This window comes from Carcharodon carcharias, chromosome 25 (assembly GCF_017639515.1).
Source record: "Carcharodon carcharias isolate sCarCar2 chromosome 25, sCarCar2.pri, whole genome shotgun sequence".
Lineage (NCBI taxonomy): Eukaryota > Metazoa > Chordata > Chondrichthyes > Lamniformes > Lamnidae > Carcharodon > Carcharodon carcharias.
Window position 1 is genome coordinate 12,590,443 of NC_054491.1, and position 21,789 is coordinate 12,612,231.

A 21,789-nucleotide genomic window follows, 5' to 3' on the forward strand; every position below is an offset into this window, starting at 1 on the left:
CTATTTGTAATCTTGAAGACTTTTATCTGGTCACCCCCTCAGTCATCTTAGGAGAGCTGCAACCTGTTCAAACTTTGCAAATAGGTATAACCCACGGCAGTTGTCCCCTCCAAAACCAATGGACACTGAGACCAATTATTATAACTCCATCAAAGTGAGATCCCCTAACTGAGAGTTAACTTGTTTTTTGTTCAGTGGCTTTGTAAGGTTTGGTTATCAAGGGTTTAATGAGCTGAGTGATTGAAAGAGTCTGCAACTATCAATAATGTCAATTATTCAACCCTATCTTTTTGTGGAGATATGGTTTGCTTCACCATAGTTTGAGCAGCCTAAAGTTTCACTCTAGGCTAGAGCAACCTAAATCAAGTTGTGCAGGATATATTGATGCCTGGATGGAGGTGTTCAGTATAGCAAAGGCTGATTGTACTATGAAGCTGCATTGATAGTAAGGCAACAATTTGGATAGATTAAGAAGAATCTTAGGTTTGCTTTTAGATGATGATTACCTTTCCAGATAGCTTGTCCCAAGAAGAAGATTCGCATTAGGATAGTAAAGCAAGTTGGTTTGTCGTATTTTTTTTTTTATTCATTTATGGGTTGTGCGCATCATCAGCTTTTATTGCCCATCCCTAATTGCTCTTGTTCAGAGGGCAGTTAAAAATCAATCACATTGCTGTGGGTCTGGAGTCACATGTAGGCCAGACCAGGTAAGGATGGCAGATTTCGCCCCCCATAAGGTATTAGTGAAGCAGGTGGGTTTTTACGACAATCAGCAATGGTTTGAGGTCATCATCAGACTTTTAATATGTGCATGTATGAGCACATACTTACCTTAATCAGACATGATGACTGAACAGTTTTCCATTTGACAGTATGGCAACACAAATTACTTTCAATTAGTAAGGTCCTACATGGCTCTAATGCAAAGGAAGCACAATGTCCCAATGAGGTGGCTTGATGCCAAATTTGGGAGGACACCACTTCCATTTACTTGCTGCATTTATAATGACTTCTTTAAGTAAACATGCCAAATTACTGGTAGTGTTATATGCGAGTTGGGATTTTTTTTTTGTCATGAGCTCAACTCGTTGGGGAACTAAAACAAGTAGGAATTTTGCTCAAACGTCTGTGACACTTGGTCCATGTGTGGCACTATATTGAAATGATGTACTTTGATGTCTAAAGTGAGGAAGTGTTTGCAGCAATTTTGCTGTTTACAACCCTACACAGCACGAGGAGTGGCATCAAATAAAAATAAAGACTCCAGGACAACCAGGGATGGGTAATAAATGACAGCCTTGCCAGCACTGCTCAGATTCCAAGAATATATCAAACAAAATTTAGACTGTCTGTATGGTACTTTAACATTGAATGGTACAGCATGGATAGACCAGGAAGGGCAGTGTTGCATGATTGCCAGAATTGTACCAGGATAATTCAACTTCATAGAGACAGAAAATATCAGTCAGGCAAGCCAGGCTGTTCAAGAGATGCTTGATGCCCTTTCACTGGAATCCACAAGCTCCACATCAGCAAGGAAGTGGGATTGTATACCTCATGTTAATCGATGTTCCTATGGGGTTTTTCTTCCCAGTGAGGGCTATGCCAGGAGATGTCTGTTGACCTCTCATTAAGATGTGAATACCCCATTGACAGTTCTGCTGGAAGGTTCTTCAGCCATCTCAATCACAGTATATCTACCAACAACAGGGCATTTAGAAATTCATCACATAATCAGGCAGAGTCAACATGGTTTTGTGAAAGGGAAATCATGTCTGACTAACTTATTAGAGCTCTTTGAGAAAGTAACAAGCAAGGGGGATAAAGGGGAACCTGTAGATGTGGCATTGTTGAATTTCCAAAAGGCATTAAATAAAGTACTGCCTCAAAGTTTAGTACACAAATTAAGAGCTGATGGTGCAGAGGGTAACATAGTAGCATGGATAGAGGATTGGTTACTTTACAGGAAGCAGGCAGTAGGGATAAATGGGTCATTTTCTGGTTGATAAGCATTACTTGTGGAGTCCCACAAGGATCAGTGCTGCGGCCTCAACTATTTATGATCCTTATCAATGACTTGGATGAAGAGGCCTGGTAGCTAAATTTGCTGATGACAAAACAATAGACAGGAAAGTAAATTGTTGAGAGGACATAAAATGTTGACAAATGGATTTTAAGGTTAAGTCAGTGGGCAAACATTTGGCAGCTGAAATATAATGTGGGAAAATGTGAACTTGTCCATTTTGGCAGGAAGGATAAAAAAGCATTTGAATAGAGAGAAACTGCAGAATTCTACGACACAGAGGGATCTGGAAGTTGTCAAGAAATAGGAATGTAACTGATTTCTGAGCTACAAGTCCCGACATGCCCAGGGAGTTGTCTCACATGCACAAATCAGGAACAGGCTGCACATGCGCAGTTCAGCATTCTGAGATCTTCAGGTCAGTGGCAAGTGCCCAGGGCACCTGCTTGGCAAAAAAACTGGTATGAAAATCCGATCATGTGACCAAACAGCTGGGTGCCATAAAACAAGAGGAGTCCCAGGTCAGGGAACAGGGACAGGGAGAGAGGGCTAGGAAAGAGGCCAGCAAGAAGAGACCACCGGGAGGAGTCCACTGGTAGGATCTACCGGGGAGCGAAAACACTGGGGAGAGGAGCAAAGAAAGAGGCTTCAGGCAGCAGAAGTGCTGTGGTTGACAGGCTCCAAATGGTGAGGGCTTGGGAGATGCAATGGAGAGTTGAAGAGGCAGTAGAAGGTCAGTGACTCAGTGCTGCAGGTTGTTGGGGTAGAGGTAGCTCTTTAGAGCAGTAGTATTCTCAGCGTGGCTGAAGAACTGGAGTTGTGCTTGTGAGTTGGTACTGTAGCACAGACTCGGGAATCTAGGGAAACAGAGTCTTGGGAGACAAGATCGAAACCCTGGGAGATGAACAGTCAATGAGGCAGAGTGGCTTTGAGGGAAATATGAGACTTGATCTTCGAAAGCGAGAGTCCCTTATGAGGGAGACAGAATCTTAACAAGATTTTGTGACTCACAGTGGATACTGACATCTGTGTGGGTTGCTGAGAAATCCATGGATCTGTCTTGATTGCATTTGCCATGTATTGTGCAGTGTAGTGTGTTTGACCACAATTTGCCTGATAATTCACATGTTAATTCTGAATGTTAGAGTACAAATTGGAGTATAGATATTGCAAAATTGTTTTACTTTTCTGATTTTGTGTAGTAAAGTTTATTTTGTTTATTCAAAAGCTGTGGAACCTTCTGTTTTCTGCTCTTAGTAAGTACATTGGACTGTATCTACTTTAAACAAAAGGTTACTGGTCCCTAACCAAATCATACTTAAATTTGAATGTTAGTTCGAGGATCATAACAGTGTCCTGGTACGTGATCACAAAAAGTTAGTATGCAGGTGCAGCAAGTGATTAGGAAGGCAAATGGAATGTGGACATTTATTGCAAGGGGAATGGGGTACAAAAGTAGAGAAGTGTTGCTACAGCTGTACAGGGTCTTAGTTAGACCGCATCTGGGGTGCTTCTTCCAGTCTTGATCTCCGTACTTAAGAAAGGATATAATTGCATTAGAAGCAGTTAAGAGAAAGTTCACTAGCTTATGAGGAAAGGTTGAGCATGTTGGGCCTATACTCACTGGAGTTTAGGAGAATGAGAGGTGATCTTACTGAAACATATAAGATCCTGAAGAGAATTGACGGGGTGAATGTCAAGAGGATGTTTCCCCTTGTGGGGGAGTCTAGAACTACGGTACACCGTTTAAGAATTATGGGTCTCCTATTTAATGCTAAGATGAGGTTTTTTGCCCCTCAGCGGGCCATTAGTCTGTGGAATTCTCTTCCCTAGAGAGCTGTTGAGGGTGGGCCATTGAATATATTAAAGGCTGAGTTAGATCGATTTTTGATCAACAAGGAAGTCAAGGGTTATCAGATAGTGGGGGGCAGATAGGAAAGTGGAGTTGAGGCCAAACTCAGATCAACTATGATCTTATCGAATGGTGGTGCAGGCTCAAGGGGGCTGAATGGCCTACTCCTATTCCTAATTCTGTGTTCTTGTGCTGCACGGAAGAAGACATGCCAGTATGATCAGGAGCCAAAGTTTGACTAGACTTGCTAAGGCAGGACCAACTATTCCTGCAGACCCTGGGAAACCAAGCCAGAAAAACCGTGAGGACCCCACCTTAGCAGGGTCTAGATCAACGGACAGGCACACGGGGGAAGAATTCTTCCCTTGGCGTGCGTAAGATAGCGCGCGATGACATCAGGTGAGCGTCCCAAAGTCATCACGCGCCAGCATGATATTTCGGAAAGCGGGCACACGCTTAACTCGGAACCACACGTGCTGACAATTAAGGGGGCTATTATGCCCATAAACGGGGCAATTAACTGGGATTTTTCGCTGCCCATCCAACGTTATATTTGGGGGGAGTGTGGGGGGGGGGGGGGGGGGCGCAGGCAAATCGGCCATGCAGCCTTTGCATTTTTTGAGGAAACCTCAAAAGCAGGGATGAGGTTTCCATCATGAAATTTTTTTTTAAAAACGTTTGGACAGAATTTTCATGTTGTATATGTTCAGGTGACTGTTTCCGCTGCATGGGCATCTTCTCCGGATTTTACCATCTTTAATTTTTGTACCTAAATTCTTCAGCTCCCTGAGGCAGCTCTCTGCCCTCAGGGAGCTTTCGTTCCGCGCTTCCTCTGGTCTGCACTGACTCCACCGCTTGCCCTCCTCCTGCCCCCAACCCAGGCAGTGCCGATTGTATCAGCGCGTACTTCCCACTAGCCAGCCATTAATTGGCCAGCCAGCGTGAAATCGCAGTCGGGGGCCGATCGCAGTCGGCGATTCTTTTCCCAACCGCTCCTGGGCCCGCCAATCGTGCCCGCTCGCTAAGCTGAAAATTCAGGCCATGTTGCGCCCTCTGCAAGGATTCATGCAGTGTCCAGGCAGCCTAAAGTCTGCATGCACTGAGGGACAATGATGGTCAACCGTGGCCTGATATTTGACTGCACATTCTTGCAAGCACGCTGCAGTTGTTGAGTTGAAGTGGCTATTAATATTTTACAGAAGTTGTATGATTTTTCATTCTCCCTATCTTTATGACACTCCCTTTAATTAGTCCCCGCCCCTTTAAATGTTGTTTATACACAGTTTGTTCTCCTAGCAATGATGTCATCCCAAAGCTCCGTCTGAGTTTGCACAGGAGCTGTGATTAATTAGGCAAATGAGGTTCAACAAATTGAGTGCTCTTGGCACTTGAGATTCAGGTGGGGCTTAATGTACTGCTAATCAAATTAGAATTAATTTAGGTTGAAGAAGAAACGTACTGCAGAAAGTCATTGTTAAAGCTTCAGGTGCCTGCAAGATCTTGGGATGCAGTTAAATGTTACCCTTTGGATCATTGTGAAGAACCTTCCAATTATTATGGTATAATTCTGAAGAGTAATTGTATGAGGCCTTCCTCAAAGAGTGCATTCTCATGCAGCTTGGATTTGACAATAATTGAACTCGAACTCCATTGTGCTGTCAAACTGGGTTTCTCAGTTGCTCAGGCTGATCATTTGTATAACCTCCACAGATTTGAGATATAGGTTTCAAGGCTGCTCCTACCCACACTTTCAAAATCCTTTTTTAAGTTTAACAGGCAGGGGGGCAGAGCTCTGCAGCACAAGAATGTGACTTGGAGCTGGGCAGTACTTGGGAGGTACTATCTGGTACAGATTAGTTCTGTAGCTGAGGGGGAAATATAACCACACCTTAATGAATTATCAAAGATTTCAGCACTTATCTTCATTCAAAACATTAATTTAATGCCTGCTTGCTGACTTTAAATTAAATAATGTGGTTCCTTTTACTTTGCTCAAAGAAAATACATAACATGTAAATAACATAACGAAAAAGCTTTCTTGAATGGAATGTTGGCTTCCCTGCATGCCCAACAAGTGCAATAATGAGCCTTTTTAAGTTTCACCTGCCAATGTTCCAAGGTGAAATAGGCAATTGCCGTTTTTATCAGTATTGTTTATAGGAGGTGGCAGTCCAGGAGCTGAATTCTTCCTGAATCTTATTCACTCTGCATAAATATTTTAAGTGCACCATCCATAACTCAAAACATCTCTTCAAGTGTCCAACGTTCGGTGGTGTCGGGGTCCTGTTCATTAATATGTCCCTGTATATTATAAAGGCTAAGTTAGATAGATTTTTGATCGACAAGGGAGTCAAGGGTTATCAGGGCGACCTGACAGGAAAGTGGAGTTGAGGCCACACTTACGTCCACCATGATCTTATCGAATGGTGGAACAGGCTTGAGGGGCTGAATGACCTACTCCTATTCCTAATCCTGTTCTGAAAATTCTACTTTTCAGCCATGGCTCAGTTGGTAGCAGTCTCACCTCTGCGTCACAGAGTTCGGTTTCAGCCCGCGCCAAGGCTTGAGCGTAAAAAACCCGGCTGACACTCTAGTGCAGGACTGAGTGAGTGCTGCACTGTCAGAGCTGCCATTTTCAGGTTGAGGTGTTAAACTGAGGCCCCGTTGTCTGCTTGGATGGTTGGAAAAGATCCCCTGTGACTATTTCAAAGGAGAGCAGGGGATCTTGGTGCCCTGGCTAATGTTTATCCCTCAATCAACATCACAAAAAAAAGATTGTCTGGTCAGTATCACATAATTGTGATTTGTGGGAGCTTGCTGTGCACAAATTGGCTGCTGCATTTCCCACATTACAACAGTGACTGCACTTCAAAAAGTACCTCATTGGCTGGAAAGCACTTTGAAACGCTTGGTGTTTGTGAAAGCACTAGATAAATGCAAGCCTTTTTTTTCTTTTTGTTATCAGCAGTTTATGTAAACACAGGTCTGTTATACATGGACCCCTGTTCACAACAGGCACTCCACCACAGACTGATCAAAGCTAAGATTCCTCTGCATGTTAAAAACCCAGAATCGGCTGACGCAATCTGTAAAGAGGACAGGAGCAGCTGGGTGAGATGATAAGTCCCCTGTGGAAATAAGAGTTACGGACTGGAGCTGAACAGGGTGGTGCAGTCTCAAACCCTTGGGCAACAAAAGACGACCAGTGCACCACAATAGATACAAAAACAAACCATGATCTAAACTATAATTAGCGAGTCTTTGCATAAACCATTAAGGAAACCAATTCAAACCAGCACTCCCGCAGAAAAGTCTAAGCAAGGGAGCCAAATGGCTTGGGGTCGTTCAAGTGGAATGGACAGTTAGCTATTCTGAGACTTTGAGAGAAAGGAAGAAACTTTACAGACGCTTTTCCTCAGGAAAATAAATGATTAGATTAGAGTTTATGACTCACATGCAGATTATACGAGGTAATAAAAATAGACAATGCTAGAAACGCACAGGGCAGGATTTTTCAGTCAGCGTGTGGGGGTGGCGGCGGGGTCTGACACACCGACATGTGAAATGACGCGCGATGATGTTGGGCGTGTGTCCCGACACCCTCGCACTGAGTTGCAACATTTCATTCGGCGGACGCGCGTCGGAGTCGGCTGCGCGCCCACCGATATGTAAACAGACCACTAAGGCCATTAAGGAACTAATTAAGGTTATTGTAAACACTGCCTGTTCAACCTTAAGGTTGACAGGCAGGCGGAAAGGCCAAGTGGCCTTCGCGTTTTTTGGGAAACATCATCCACGAGCTGGATGAGGTTTCCTGAGACTTTTATTGAATAAATTTTTTAAAGTTCATAAATGTAAAAAAATGCCCCATCTCATGTGACACAGTTACATGAGGGGACATGTCTAAATACATTTTTAAACCTTTTATTTAATAATTTCAAAACGCCTGAAGCAGCTCTGAGGCCCTAACTCTCCCTCCTCCCCCGCCCACACAGGTAGCGCTGAGTGCTACTGCTCTTGTCTTACACTGGGCGGGCCTTAATTGGCCCCCCCCACCCCCCCCACCCTGTGTAAAATGGCAGCGCGGAGCCGATCGCAGCCAATCAGCTCCACGATCACCCACCGCCTGAAAAATTCAGTAACTACCGAGAGAAAAGATGGTTTAAAACGTCAGACCTATTCAGAGAGATATGCTTATAAAGGGTACATGCTTGCCTTTTCCCTTTACAGATCCTGATTGATATCCAGTGAAAATCCAGAGTATCCTGATTTTATTTCTGATTCCTGGCATTTGCGATGGTTTCCCTTGGCTATAGGAAGTCCACGCAAGGAGTATAGTGGATGACACAAATCATATTGTCTCATTTCAATCCTTAGCACTTCTATTTTGTGTTTCCTCTTGCCTGTTAAATAGGGATCCGCTGCTTTTTGGTGCTGGAAGGAATAGTGCTGGAAACTCCATGTTGTGTATTTATCACAATGACATACCAGACAAGCACTGAGACAATGTTGTCTCAACACAAATGAAGTTTTTTTCAAAGAAAATAATATTATTGCATTCTGCTGATAAATCCAGGGAAAATTGCTAACACTTCCGATGGTAATAACACCATTTAAATATACTTTATATATCAAAGAGTGTAATAGTATATAACTTCAAATAAGATTGTTTAAAAATGACAGCTGCATCTGATATAATGGAACTTGTTATGCACTTGAAATTGCATATTATCAGGAGGAGGACTGAGCAATAGGTCCCCACAAAGGACATTGAATGAGGAGAGACAGACCTTTGATATAATGTTATTATAACGCTGTTTATTAGTTCTTCTCTGTAATAAGCTATTTTTAATGGGAGAGGTAAAGAGAAACAGCTGTTCCTGATTTAGAAAATGTACATAATCTTAAAAGTGCAGCAGCCCAGTGGTAGATTAAAATAGCAAGTGAACATATAATTCACATTGCTAAATGCAGTAACAGGAAATCTGGTGTGGAACTCCAGACTTGTGGAATCACATGAAGAAAATGGTTAATGAGCATTCAGTTAGATTTTGCCATTTGGAATCTGCAGATTTATGAACTCAACTAAAACCATAATGAACAAACAAGCAAACCCACTCTGTGAAACTTTCCAGATTTTGAAATCTTCTGATGGAATTGAACCCAAAATACATAACTCTCTTTCCTTCAGTGATGGTTTTTTTCTGCCTTCAAGTGTTCCAAAGCAAATTTTAACCTTTTTCCTATCTAAAATAATCCTTTTCCTATCTAAAATAACTGTAACATTCCCATTGAAAATGATTGAAATGTCTGAACTTTCTAAATCAGAATGGATTAAAGCTTAATTTGTGGTGTTCATCCAATGAAGTTTCAGTAGCTCAGCGGCAACACTGTCATCGCTGGGTCAGCAGGAGGTCCAACTCCAGAGGCTTGAGCGCACAATCTAGGGTGGGCTGACACTTCAGCACAGCATGAAGGAAATGCTGCACCTCTGAAGGTGCAGTCTTTCGCATTTGACGTGAAACTGACGCTACGCCTGACATTTCAGGTGGATGTAAAATATCCCATGGCACTGTTCGAATAAAATACCATTACAACATTCTTGCATTCCTACGTTACAACAGCGTTTACACTTCAAAACATACACATTTGGCTATGAAACCCTTTAGGATCTCCTGGGGTTTTGAAAGGTAATATATATAAGTTATTTTGTTCGAAAATGATCAGGCCATATGTTGAAATGTCTGACACCTTTCCTATTTCAGAAGGGAAACTGATTGGAATCTTTAAAAAAAGAATCTATGCTGTTGTTGTGTATTTTATACTTTTGATTTGCCTCAAAGCAATGCAGAGATGACACTAGTTTCTAGGTGCGGGAACTGTATTACAGGGTTTTACTTTTTAAAATATCTACCCCATTCTTTCAGCTCTGCTTTGAGTAGCTTCTGTGCCCTCTGCTTACTTTGCTCTGAGTCAACACCCAGGTTTGACCAATCAAGCATAGTGAGCATTAGATTGATTATCAGACTCACATAATCAAATACAGAACAACTGAACACTACACAAAGTATTCAGCGTAGCCCATCTAACAGCGGAGTCCATGAATTCACTGCACGATCATTGTACATACAGATGAGGAAGGTTCCAGTTTCACCCCATGATACATGTTTAAATAATTCAGAGATGGACATTATGATTCAATTCAGTTTACCTTACAGGAGGGAGGGTTAAAGAAAAACACTTTGGAGTCCGATGCCTGATTTATATCCAATGGCCACTGAGGAGAATGAATGTAAGTACAGGCAAGCCTAATAAAGAATTGGCCACAAAAATTAACATTCAAAGAGATTCCTGCCATAGTAGTCAAGACACCAAGTTACATTGTTTGCAGTTTATTGAGTAAATGTCATTAATAAGAGAGCAGTTACTCCTTTCTTTACTGTTGCGGCCAGTTATTCATCATAGAAAATTTTAAATATATATTTGAGTTACCGGACACATGCAGAAAAACATTTTAAACAAAATCAGCTCAATGTGGCTGCACTCATGTTGGCTAAATTCAGAGGCCCAATGTTGGCACAGAAACCAATCTAATGTCTGCTAACTAATTGAACTTCTGGCTTCAAGTTGAGCAGTGTTGTCACCCAGTAATATAAATTACAGGGAGCATCTATGAAGTAGCAAAGGAAAAGATCCAGGTATGCCCTATTGAACAAGATGTATTTAAGACCTAAAAGGCAAACAATGGAAAGGGTGACATGAAAACCTAATGTCCTTCCTCAAACCAGCGTAGTACTGATTAATATATGACCAGCCTCCTAATTTTTCTTTCATGATGCTTATGTTTTTCTTACTATTACTACATTCAGCAATAAAAATCACAATACTTGATCTAATGAAAATGGTCATTGCTCAAAAAAGCAATAATGTCAAAAATTACATTTGAAGAATCATTTTTCCCAGGCATCGAGATGCAGAGACATATGTTGCAGTTTATGGAGAATCTGTTAGAATGGATTTAATTTATTTAAACCCTATTCTGTTTATTTTTCCCCTTGTTAATTCAGATCCCAGCAATAACCCACATGCCACAATGGGATGCCTGCCAACCAATTGATTCGGCTTTCTCTGCCAAGGGAAGGGAAGGCTGAGAGCATGTGTTAATTCCCCTCCCAATGGAAGGTTCTGACTGAGTTTGGGAATCTATTATGCATGAAACAATGAAAGTGTGGTCCTTATCCTACTACACCAGTGATGCATCAAACAAATTAACCAATGTATCAAATCATCTCCAGCCAACCTCTGTTTCATGTCTGAGCCCCTTCATGTGCTCAAACCACTTCATAGGCAATTAATTACTTTTTGATGTGTAGTCATTATTGTTAACATAGGTCAATTTTTACACAAGATGCTTCTAACAGAAAATAAGACAATTAACCTGCTAATTTGTTTTGATCGTGTTGATTGATGGGCAAATATAGGACATCAGTGTTTCTCTTTTCTTCAGATAGTGTTATGCAATGTTTGCAGTCCACTGTCCAGTTGAACATCTCATCTAAAAATGCACCTTCCACCAATGCAGCATTCTTTCAGTACTACACTGAAGTGCTTGCTCAGGCATATACTCAAGTCTGTCCTGGGGCTGAGACCCGCAACACTCTGACTTAGCAGCAAGAGTGTTAACAGTGAACCATTCTGGCACAATCTAGCGAAACAACAGGAAGTCCAATGTTGAGGAGTCATTCATGGCGAAAATATGATGAACCATTTTAAGCTTATTTAGTTCACAAATGACTCTTCATGGAGAATTAGGTGAGAAGAGTGATGGATAGACAGTACCATAATGGCTGTGCTTGGAAATTAAAAAGCTATCACAGTTTGACATCATTAACATGCATGGGCTTAATTGCAGCAGTAATTAATGAGTCGCATATTTCAATGAGTTTGGAACCTTTCAAACCAGCAACAGAACAACAAAATATTAAAGGGCAGTTGATGATTTTGTCCCAGTCAATTCTTACCAAAAGCCATGTTGGTTCCATCTAAGTGCAGCACATCAGAATTCTACCCCATCAAAATGGCACCTCATCGCAGTGCCACCACCCCAAATTCCGTGCTATTTTCCTTAATATTACAGTGCAAAATCAGTGTAACTAATTTTTCAGATCAACAAATTAAGCCAAAAACCGTTCCTGCCAGTTTTGTACTCAAAATTGAGGCCAAATAATATTTATCTTTTTGCGCAATCTGCCTCCTCAAACCCCCAGCCCCCAGCCACCCAATTTTTAAAATACTTCAATTGGCTCCGATTTCCAGGGTTTACCCACAAAATTTCCCCAGGGATAAGTAAGAATAAGAAATTTAAGGTCCCAGGCTGCCAGGAGCTGAGGTTGGTGTAAAGAATGGGGTTTTCAGCCAGAAGAATAAGCAGCATTTAAATAGTGATTACTGCAGCTGGGAATGGCCTATCAGGCCCCTTTTTTAAAACCATTTTGCCCTACACATCCTCACGCTTGTGTCTGATTGCTGGCATGAGTGTGATGCCACTAGGAGATTGAAGATCCCGCTCCTCCCACAATCAATGAGGGTTTCTCAGGAGTAGCATGGCATCTCCTGTTGGATTGCTTTTGTATGTCATTGTCAAAGGGACAGAAGAGCAGCAGGAGAGGATTGGGGGCAAGCAGAGGGAGGGAGCATTTAAAGGCAATGTTCCCTCCGTCACTTATAGTGCCCTTTGAACATCCTTCTTTTCTGGGGAGTACCCAAGTGTTCTGTGTCCCAAAATAATTCAAAGCCACGAGACAGCTTCTCCTTGTATTAGCGTTAGTGCTCCTTATACTGAGCGAGTGGTGAAAATGGAACTCATAGGCAGGTGGCATCCCAGATTTGCACAAAGTGCGGTAGCGGACAAGAAAATGGACGTTTCACCCGCCGGCCACCATGTATCGTCCCATTCCCGGCGCATCTCGCCTCATTAATAATTCCCAGGAAACACGCCAGATCGCTGGCAAGGCAGCCCCTGATTCGCCTGCCCCGCCGTCACCTCGAGCCCTCAATAAACCAGGCGCCATGTTTAAAGGGCGTCCCCTGCACAGAGCCAGCTCTCTCTAAGGGATCAGAAGCTGCTGCAAAGTCATGGCTGCCAAGGGGAGGAAACATGCTGCCCCCAAATTTAGCGACACCTCCCTCGGGCACCTACCAGATGAAGTGAAGGCCCACTGTGAAGTCCTCTACCCCCCACTCTGGGTGAAGACCAGTAAGCAAGGTCACCAATCCAGCATGGGATGCAGTGGCAGCAGTGGTCAGCGCCAATGCACTGCAAAAGAGCACCTCCACCCAGTGTCGAAAGAGGGTGAATGACCTCCTCCGTTCCGCCAGGGTAAATCGCTCTTCTCATCGCTCTCAACTCACACACTCACAAACCCATCGTACTTTACAGGGATCTCATTCACTGCCAGTTCAAGGGGCATCACCATTCATTCTCTCACACACACCTTCATCTGCCCTGCAAATCATGTCTTCATCCTGTCCATGGCACCACTCACCACCCACACATGCCAGGCATCCTTCTCACCTGGCCTGGCAGGCATCCTGCTTACACTCTCTCCATCTGTATTGTCTGCAAGACAAGCTGGCACAATACAAAAGGGAGAGGTCGCAGGCTGGTGGAGGGATGCCCGACATGAAGGTCCTCACAGACTTTGAAAATAGAATCATCCAGCTGGCGGGCGAGGGTCTGAGCCGGTCCTGTGCTGACCATGAGGTTGGTGGTGCTCAGCCAAGTGAGGATCCAACAGTGCAACATCCATCAGACAATCATGCTCTGAGTTAGTTCCCCTGTTCTGCAGCCTCCTGCCATGCACTAACTATCTCTCCTCGCTTTCGCAGACACATCTGGGAAGAGGCTGAGGGGTGCTACAAGCTAGGCCTTCGACTCAAGCCCCAAAATCACCTCGGAAGAAATATCTGATGACAGCCTAATTGAAGACCAGTCACAGCGCTCACCCACACAGTCCACCAGAGCAGAGACACACACCTCGGTGGGACTTAGTTCTAGAGTAGCCTCCGGATCACAATCTGGTGAGCATATCGCACTGTCTGATCCACAGCAGGCAGCTGCAGGGACTTCCCAGGTTTCCGGCACTCGGAACACTGCTGGAGGCCAGAAATTTTCTGAGTCTGAGTCAGATGAGGAGCTTCTGGACTCGGTCACACCTCAGTTGCTGAAGCTGCAAAGGCAAGCTCGGGAACATCAGGAAGGGATGTCCACTGCACTCCTCAGATTGCAAGGCATGATGGAGGAGTCCGTCCACCTTCAGTCTGAGGTGATATCGCCAGCATGCCAGTGCACCGAGGTCAACACTGGCAGCATCTCAGCCTCCATGGAGACCTTGGTCCAGGACATCGGTCCTGCATCGCTGCACAGGCTCAACTCCATCGCTGACACCATACTTGGTCTCCAACAGTGTCAGTGCGAGAGGGGTGCAGAGCAGTTTGATCTCACTCCAGCTTCTCCTTCTCCTCAAGGATTCAGCCAGAGGCCCTCAGGCACCCATAGGGAGGAGGATCAGCAGGTGCCCGCCTCAAAGCCATCCACCCAGGTGACTCCGGGAATGTCTAGTTCATTCAAATCCCCTCTTCCTAGGACCCCGAAAGCCCTCCAGGTGTTGGCCCTCCAGAGGATGCCCACCAAGGTCATCACAGACAGGGCGTCACAGTCAGCAGACTGCCTCCACCTCCTCTGTGGGTGTCTGGGGAGCACCAAGACATAATGGCAGTGTTAGGAAGGTTAAGAAGATGTAGCTGGATAGCATGGGCATGGGTGTTAATCACTTGTATATCATGTTCACGATTGTAAATAAACTCCCAAGAATATCTCCTTGCCTATGGGTCCTTGTTATGATGAGCAGTGTTTGGGTCACTCAGAAGTGAATCCTTGGTTCCTGCACAAGATAAAGGCAGGTGTCTCAGTCCAGGGCCTCTTCCCTGTGCAGTGTGTAACCTTCAGACCAAAGTGATGGTCCAGCTTCACACTCACTGGACACATTAGTGATGCCTGCACCTCGATGGTGCTGGTCATTGCTGCCAGGATGTCATGGGCAGGCATCACAAGAGTTCCATCATTCTCTCTGTGTGCTCTCAGCACCTTTTGAGGTAGGGCTGGTCCCCATCTCTTCAACACCTGTTACTGGTGACGCTGTGCTCCTGAAGGGGTCAGGTACTGAAGGCTGACAAAGGATCAGATGTATTTAAAGTTTCATGGCTGCATCCCCATGATATGACCCTGATCACAGAGCACAAGCGAGCTGCCCTCAGCCAGACAGGAGTCAAACATTCACAGAGGCTGTGTGAAGATCTATGGAGTGTTCTCACTGCATGTCGTCATCATCCTCCTGGAATCTAGTGACTATTAGGGCTTTTGCTGCGTCTCCATGTCATAAGCCTGAGCACTGAGGGCATGTGCTCTGCCATCAGCCACACAGGAGTCAAACATTCACAGGTGCAAGGTGAGGATGTCAGGGCTGTCCTCCTTGCACCTCATCATCACCCTCCACAAATCTTGCTGCTATAAGGGCCTCCCAGTGCGCTTGCCTCGCCTGGCCAGTGCGATGGACTCATCGCCGGCATCCTCGAATTCAAGGACCTCATCACCATCACCCCCTTCGACACCCTGCTCATTGGAGGACACGTGTAGCTCTTCCATCTCCTCCTCAGCCAGGTCCACCTCCTGTTGCAGCGTCAGGGTGTGGAGCGCACAGCAAGTGACAATGATGTGCAACACCCTCTGGTCACTGTATTGCTGTGCTCTGCTGGACCTGTCAAGGCACAGGGGATCTAAGCTCCATGTGAGTGCAGTCGATGAAACCCTGCACTTGTGCAAAACCAGAGATCGACATAAATCCCAGTGCTCTTGCTTCCTAGATTCCCTGATCCCGGGCAAAATGCACAAAGTTCTGAGCCTTCGTGATGATGGCGTCTGTGACCTCCTGGATGCACTTGTACATGGAGGCTAGTGAGATCCACACGGGTCACCTCTGGAGCTATGGAAGGACCCACTGACATAAAAATTTAGTGCTGCGGTCACTTTCACAACAACTGGCAGTGGATGCCCTCCATGTCCCCCTGGCACCAGACCCTGCAGCAGGTGGCATATTTGACCGAGCAGATCCCTAGACATGCGCAGTCTTCAGTGACACTTGTTCTTGGTCATCTGCAGGAATGATAGGTGCCACCTATAGACCCAGGGTCTGGCAAGGCGTCTAGTAGTGACAGCTGGCTTTGGATGTTCAACTGCATGCTCAGCACGCCCTGCCACCCCTTCATCTTGATGGAGGTGCCCCTCCTTTTGCCAAACCAGGCAACTCCGCCACTCTTTTCTTCTTTTCTGGCCTCTATAAGCCATACCGCTAAATCACCAGGCTCCATGATCCTGATGTTGTCCTCCTGCAGGACCAAAGAGAGTGATGCATGGGTTAGCATAGGTGTACCAGGAACATCTCTTGTTTAAGTCTGAAGACCCCTTCAACCATGCAGGAGATTGCTGGCCACTTGGATGGCCAGTGTGTGGTGCGCTCTTTGACTGTCTGAAACCTCACCCACCTCCTCCCCACTCCACTTCACCGATTGGAATGCATGCTGTGCTCTCAGCTCAGGTGCAGACATTCTCCTAACCTGCACTGCAAGGCTGCCCTCTTAGGTTGAACCATGGAGGAGATTGGTCCAAACATTAATGAAGACATTGCAAGGGCCTGCGAGTGCCTCCACCAGTGACTGTGCCATGGCCAGCTGTCGCAAGGGAATTTTACAACTTGCCCAGTCAGCCAATTGCTCTGCTGCCCCCTAAAATGAGCATGAATTTGCAGCCTGTGCCCGAGTGGGTAAAAGGTTTTGGAGTACTTGGTGGCCCTTTTGTGCTTTTCAGTTGTTTAAATGGGCGGAAGGTCTTCAGAGGCCGGACTCCAAGCAGGCCAATGGAGCTGCAGCTTTTTTTATTATTCATTCATGGGATGTGGGCTTCGCTGGCTGGGCCAGCATTTATTGCCCATCCCTAATTGCCCTTGAGAAGGTGGTAGTGAGCTGCCTTCTCCGACCGCTGCAGTCCATGTGGTGTAGGTATACCCGCGGTGCTGTTAGGAAGGGAGTTCCAAGGTTTTAACCCAGCAACAGAGAAGGAACGGCGATATATTTCCAAATCAGGATGGTGAGTGAATTAGAGGGGAACTTCCAGGTGGTGGTGTTCCCATCTATCTGCTGCCCTTGTCCTTCTAGATGGTAGTGGTCGTGAGTTTGAAAAAAGAAAGGAGAGCCCAGGAGAGGCTATTAAAGTCTCCAGAACACAAAATAGGACAGAGTGTTTAGAAAGGGCTAGGAATTTAACTTCAAGCACATCAGATAAAGGGACGACAATGAGAAAGGGGACGAGAAATACAGGACTGAAGGTTGTATCTGAATGCACACAGTATACGAAATAATGTTAATGAGCTTGTGGCACAGATTGAAATTGGCAGGTATGATGTGGTAGGCATTACGGAGACATGGCTGCAAGGGGATCAGGACTGGGAGCAGAAATGATGTGGGGTCAGATGATGTATAATCTGTGTGGGTAGAGTTGAGGAACTGCAAAGGTAAAAAAACCATAATGGGAGTTATGTACAGGCCTCTAAACAGGATGAGGGGCACAAGATACACCACGAGATAGAAAAGGCATGTAAGAAAGGCAAGGTTACAGTAATCATGGTGGATTTCAATATGCAGGTAGGCTGGGAAAATTAGGTTGGTAGTGGATCCCAAGAAAAGGAATTTGTGGAATGTCTATGAGATGGCTTTTTGGAGTAGCTTGTGGTGGAGCCCACTAGGGAACAGGCAATTCTAGATTTAGTGATGTGTAATGAGGCAGATTTGATAAGGGAGCTTAAGGTGAAGGAACCCTTAGGAGGAAGTGACCATCATATGATAGAATTTACCCTGCAATTTGAGAGGAAAAAGCTGGAATCAAATGTAATGGTATTACAGTTGAATAAGGGCAACTACAGAGGCATGAGGGAGAGCTGGCCAGAATTGCCTGGGAGATGAGCCTAGCAGGAAAGACAGTGGAACAGCAATGGCAGGAGTTTCTGGGAGTAATCTGGGAGACACAGCAAAAATTCATCCCTAGGAAGAAGAAGCATACCAAAGGGAGGACGAGGCAACCATGGCTGACAAGGGAAGTCAGGGACAGCATAAAAGCTAAAGAGAAAGCATACAATGCGGCGAAGAGCAGTGGGAAACCAGGGGATTGGGAAGCCTACAAAGACCAACAGAGGACAACTAAAAAAGAAGTAAGGAGTGAGAAGATTAAATATGAGGGTAAACTAGCCAGTAATATAAAAGAAGATTGCAAGAGTTTTTTTTAGATATGTAAAGGGTAAGAGAGAGGCAAAAGTGGACATTGGGCCGCTGGAAAATGACGCTGAAGTGGGGAACAAAGAAATAGTGGAGGAACTGAATTGGTACTTTGCGTCAGTCTTCACGGTGGAAGACATGAGTGACATCCCAAAGATCAAGAGAGTTGGGGGGCAGAGGTGAGTATGGTGGCCATTACCAAGGAGAAGGTGCTAGGAAAACTGAAAGGTCTGAAGGTGGATAAATCACCTGGACCAGATGGATTACACCCCAGAGTTCTGACGGAGATAGCTGAAGAGATAGTGGAGGCGTTAGTGGTGATCTTTCAGGAATCACTGGAGTCAGGGAGGGTCCCAGAGGACTGGAAAATTGCTAATGTAACTCCCCTGTTTAAGAAGGGAGTGAGGCAAAAGACGGGAAATTACAGGCCGATTAGCCTGACATCGGTCATTGGTAAGATTTTAGAGTCCATTATTAAGGATGAGAATTCAGAATACTTGTGAGTGCATGGTAAAACCGGGCAAAGTCAGTATGGTTTCATCAAGGGGAGGTCATGCCTGACAAATCTGTTAGAATTCTTTGAGGAGGTAATGAGTAGGTTAGACAAAGGAGAGCCAGAAGGCCTTTGACAAGGTGCCGCACAGGAGGCTGCTCAGTAAGATAACAGCCCATGCTATTAGAAGTAAGGTACTAGCATGGTAGAAAATGGACTGTCTGGCAGGAGGCAGAGAGTGGGGATAAGGGGGTCCTTCTCTGGATGGCGGCCGGTGACTAGTGGAGTTCCACAGGGGTCAGTGTTGGGACCACAACTTTTCACTTTATACATTAATGATGAAGGAACTGAGGGCATCCTGGCTAAGTTTGCAGATGATACAAAGATAGGTGGAGGGACAGGTAGTATTGAGGATGCGGGGAGGCTGCAGAAGGATTTGGACAGGTTAGGAGAATGGGCAAAGAAGTGGCAGATGGAATACAACGTGGGGAAGTGTGAGGTCATACACTTTGGTTGGAAGAATAGAAGCATAGAATATTTTCTAAATGGGGAGAGAATTCAGAAATCTGGAGTGCAAAGGGACTTGGGAGTCCTAGTCCAGGATTCTCTTAAGGTTAACTTGCAGGTTGAGTCAGTAGTTAGAAAGGCAAATGCAATTTGGCATTTATTTCGAGAAGACTAGAATATAAAAGCAGGGATGTGCTGCTGAGGCTTTATAAGGCTCTGGTCAGACCATATTTAGAATATTGTGAGCAATTTTGGGCTCTGTATCTCAGGAAGGATGTGCTGGCCCTGGAGAGGGTCCAGAGGAGGTTCACGAATGAAAGGCTTAACATATGAGGAACATTTGAGGACTCTGGGTCTATACTCGATGGAGTTTAGAAGGATGAGGGGGGATCTGATTGAAACTTACAGAATACTGAAAGGCCTGGATAGAGTGGACATGGGGAAGATGTTTCCATTAGTAGGAGAGACTAGGACCCGAGGGCACAGCCTCAGAGTAAAGAGAAGACTTTTTAGAACAGAGGTGAGGAGAAACTTCTTTAGCCAGAGAGTGGTGAATCTATGGAATTCATTGCCACAGAAGGCTGTGGAGGCCAGGTCATTGAGTGTATTTAAGACCGAGATGTATAGATTCTTGATTGGTAAGGGGATCAAAGGTTATGAGGAGAAGGCAGGAGAATGGGGTTGAGAAACTTATCAGCCTTGATTGAATGGCGGAGCAGACTCGATGGGCCGAATGGCCTAATTTCTGCTCCTATGTCTTATGATCTTATGGTGTGGAAGGTACTGTCGAAGGACCTTGGTAAATCCCTGCAGTGCATCTTGTAGATGGTACACACTGCTGCTACTATGCATCAGTGGTGGAGGGAGTGAATGTTTATGTATGTGGTGCCAATCAAGCAGGCTGCTTTGTCCTGGATGGTGCCAAGCTTCTTGAGTGTTGTGGGAGCTGCACTCATCCAGGCAAGTGGGGAGTATTCCATCTCACTCCTGACTTGTGCCTTGTAGATGGTGCACAGGCTTTGGGGAGTCAGGAGGTGAATTACTCATCGCATGATTCCTATCCTCTGGCCTGCTCTTGTAGCCACAGTATTTATATGACTAATCTAGTTCATTTTCTGGTCAATGGTAACTCCCAGGATGTTGATAGTGGGGGATTCAGTGATAGTGATGCTATTGAACATCAAGGGGTGACGATTGGATTCTCTTTTGTTGGAGATGATCATTGCCTGGCACTTGTATGGCATGAATATTACTTGCTACTTGTCAGCCCAAGCCTGAATATTGTCCAGGTTTTGCTGCATTTGGACATGAACTGCTTCAGTATCTGAGGAGTTGCGAATGGTGCTGAACATTGTGCAATCATCAGCGAGCACCCCCACTTCTGAACTTATGATAGAAGGAAGGTCATTGATGAAGCAGCTGAAGCTGGTTGGACCAAGGGTACTATCCTGAGGAACTCCTGCAGTGATGTCCTGGAGCTGAGATGACTGACATTCAACAACCATACCCATCTTCCTTTGTGCTAGGTTTGACTCCAACCAGCGTAGAATTTTCCCCCTGATTCCCATTGACTGCAGTTTTGTTAGGGCTCCTTGATGCCACACTTGGTCAAATGTGGCCTTGATATCAAGGGCAGTCACTCTCACCTCACCTCGGGAGTTCAGCTCTTTTGTCCAAGTTTGAACTAAGGCCAATGATGAGGTCAGGAGCTGAATGGCCCAGCGGAACCCAAGCTGGGCGTCAGTGAGGAGGTTATTGCTAAGCAAGTTCTGCTTGACAGTACTGTTGATGACCCCTTCCATTACTTTACTCATGATCGAGAGTAGACTGATGGGACAGTAATTGGCCAGCTTGGATATGTCCTGCTTTTGTGTGCATAACATAGCTGGGCAATTTTCCACATTGCTGGGTAGATGCCAGTGTTGTAGTTGTACTGGAACAGCTTGGCTAGGGGCACGGCAAGTTCTGGAGCACACGTCTTCAGTACTAATGCCGGAATATTGTCAGGGCTTATAGCCTTTGCAGTATCCAGTGCCTTCAGCCATTTCTTGATATCACATGGAGTGAATCGAATTGGCTGAAGACTGGCATCTGCGATGCTGGGGCCCTACGGAGGAGGCCGAGATGTATCACCCACTCGGCATTTGTGGCTGAAGATTGTCGCAAATGCTTCAGCCTTATCTTTTGCACTGATGTGCTGGGCTCCCCCATCATTGAGGATGGGGATGTTTGTGGAGCCTCCTCCTCCTGTGAGTTGTTTAATTGCCCATCACCATTCATGACTGGATGGGGCAGGACTGCAGAGCTTAGATCTGATCCATTGGTTGTCGGATCATTTAGCTCTGACTATCGCTTGCTGCTTACGCTGTTTGGCATGCAAGTAATCCTATGTTATAGCTTCACCAGTTTGACACCTCATTTTTGGGTATGCCTTGTGCTGCTCCTTGCCTGCCCTCCTGCATTCTTCATTGGACCAGGGTTGATGGCAATGGTAGCCGGGCCATAAGGTTACAGATTGTGTTCGAATACAAT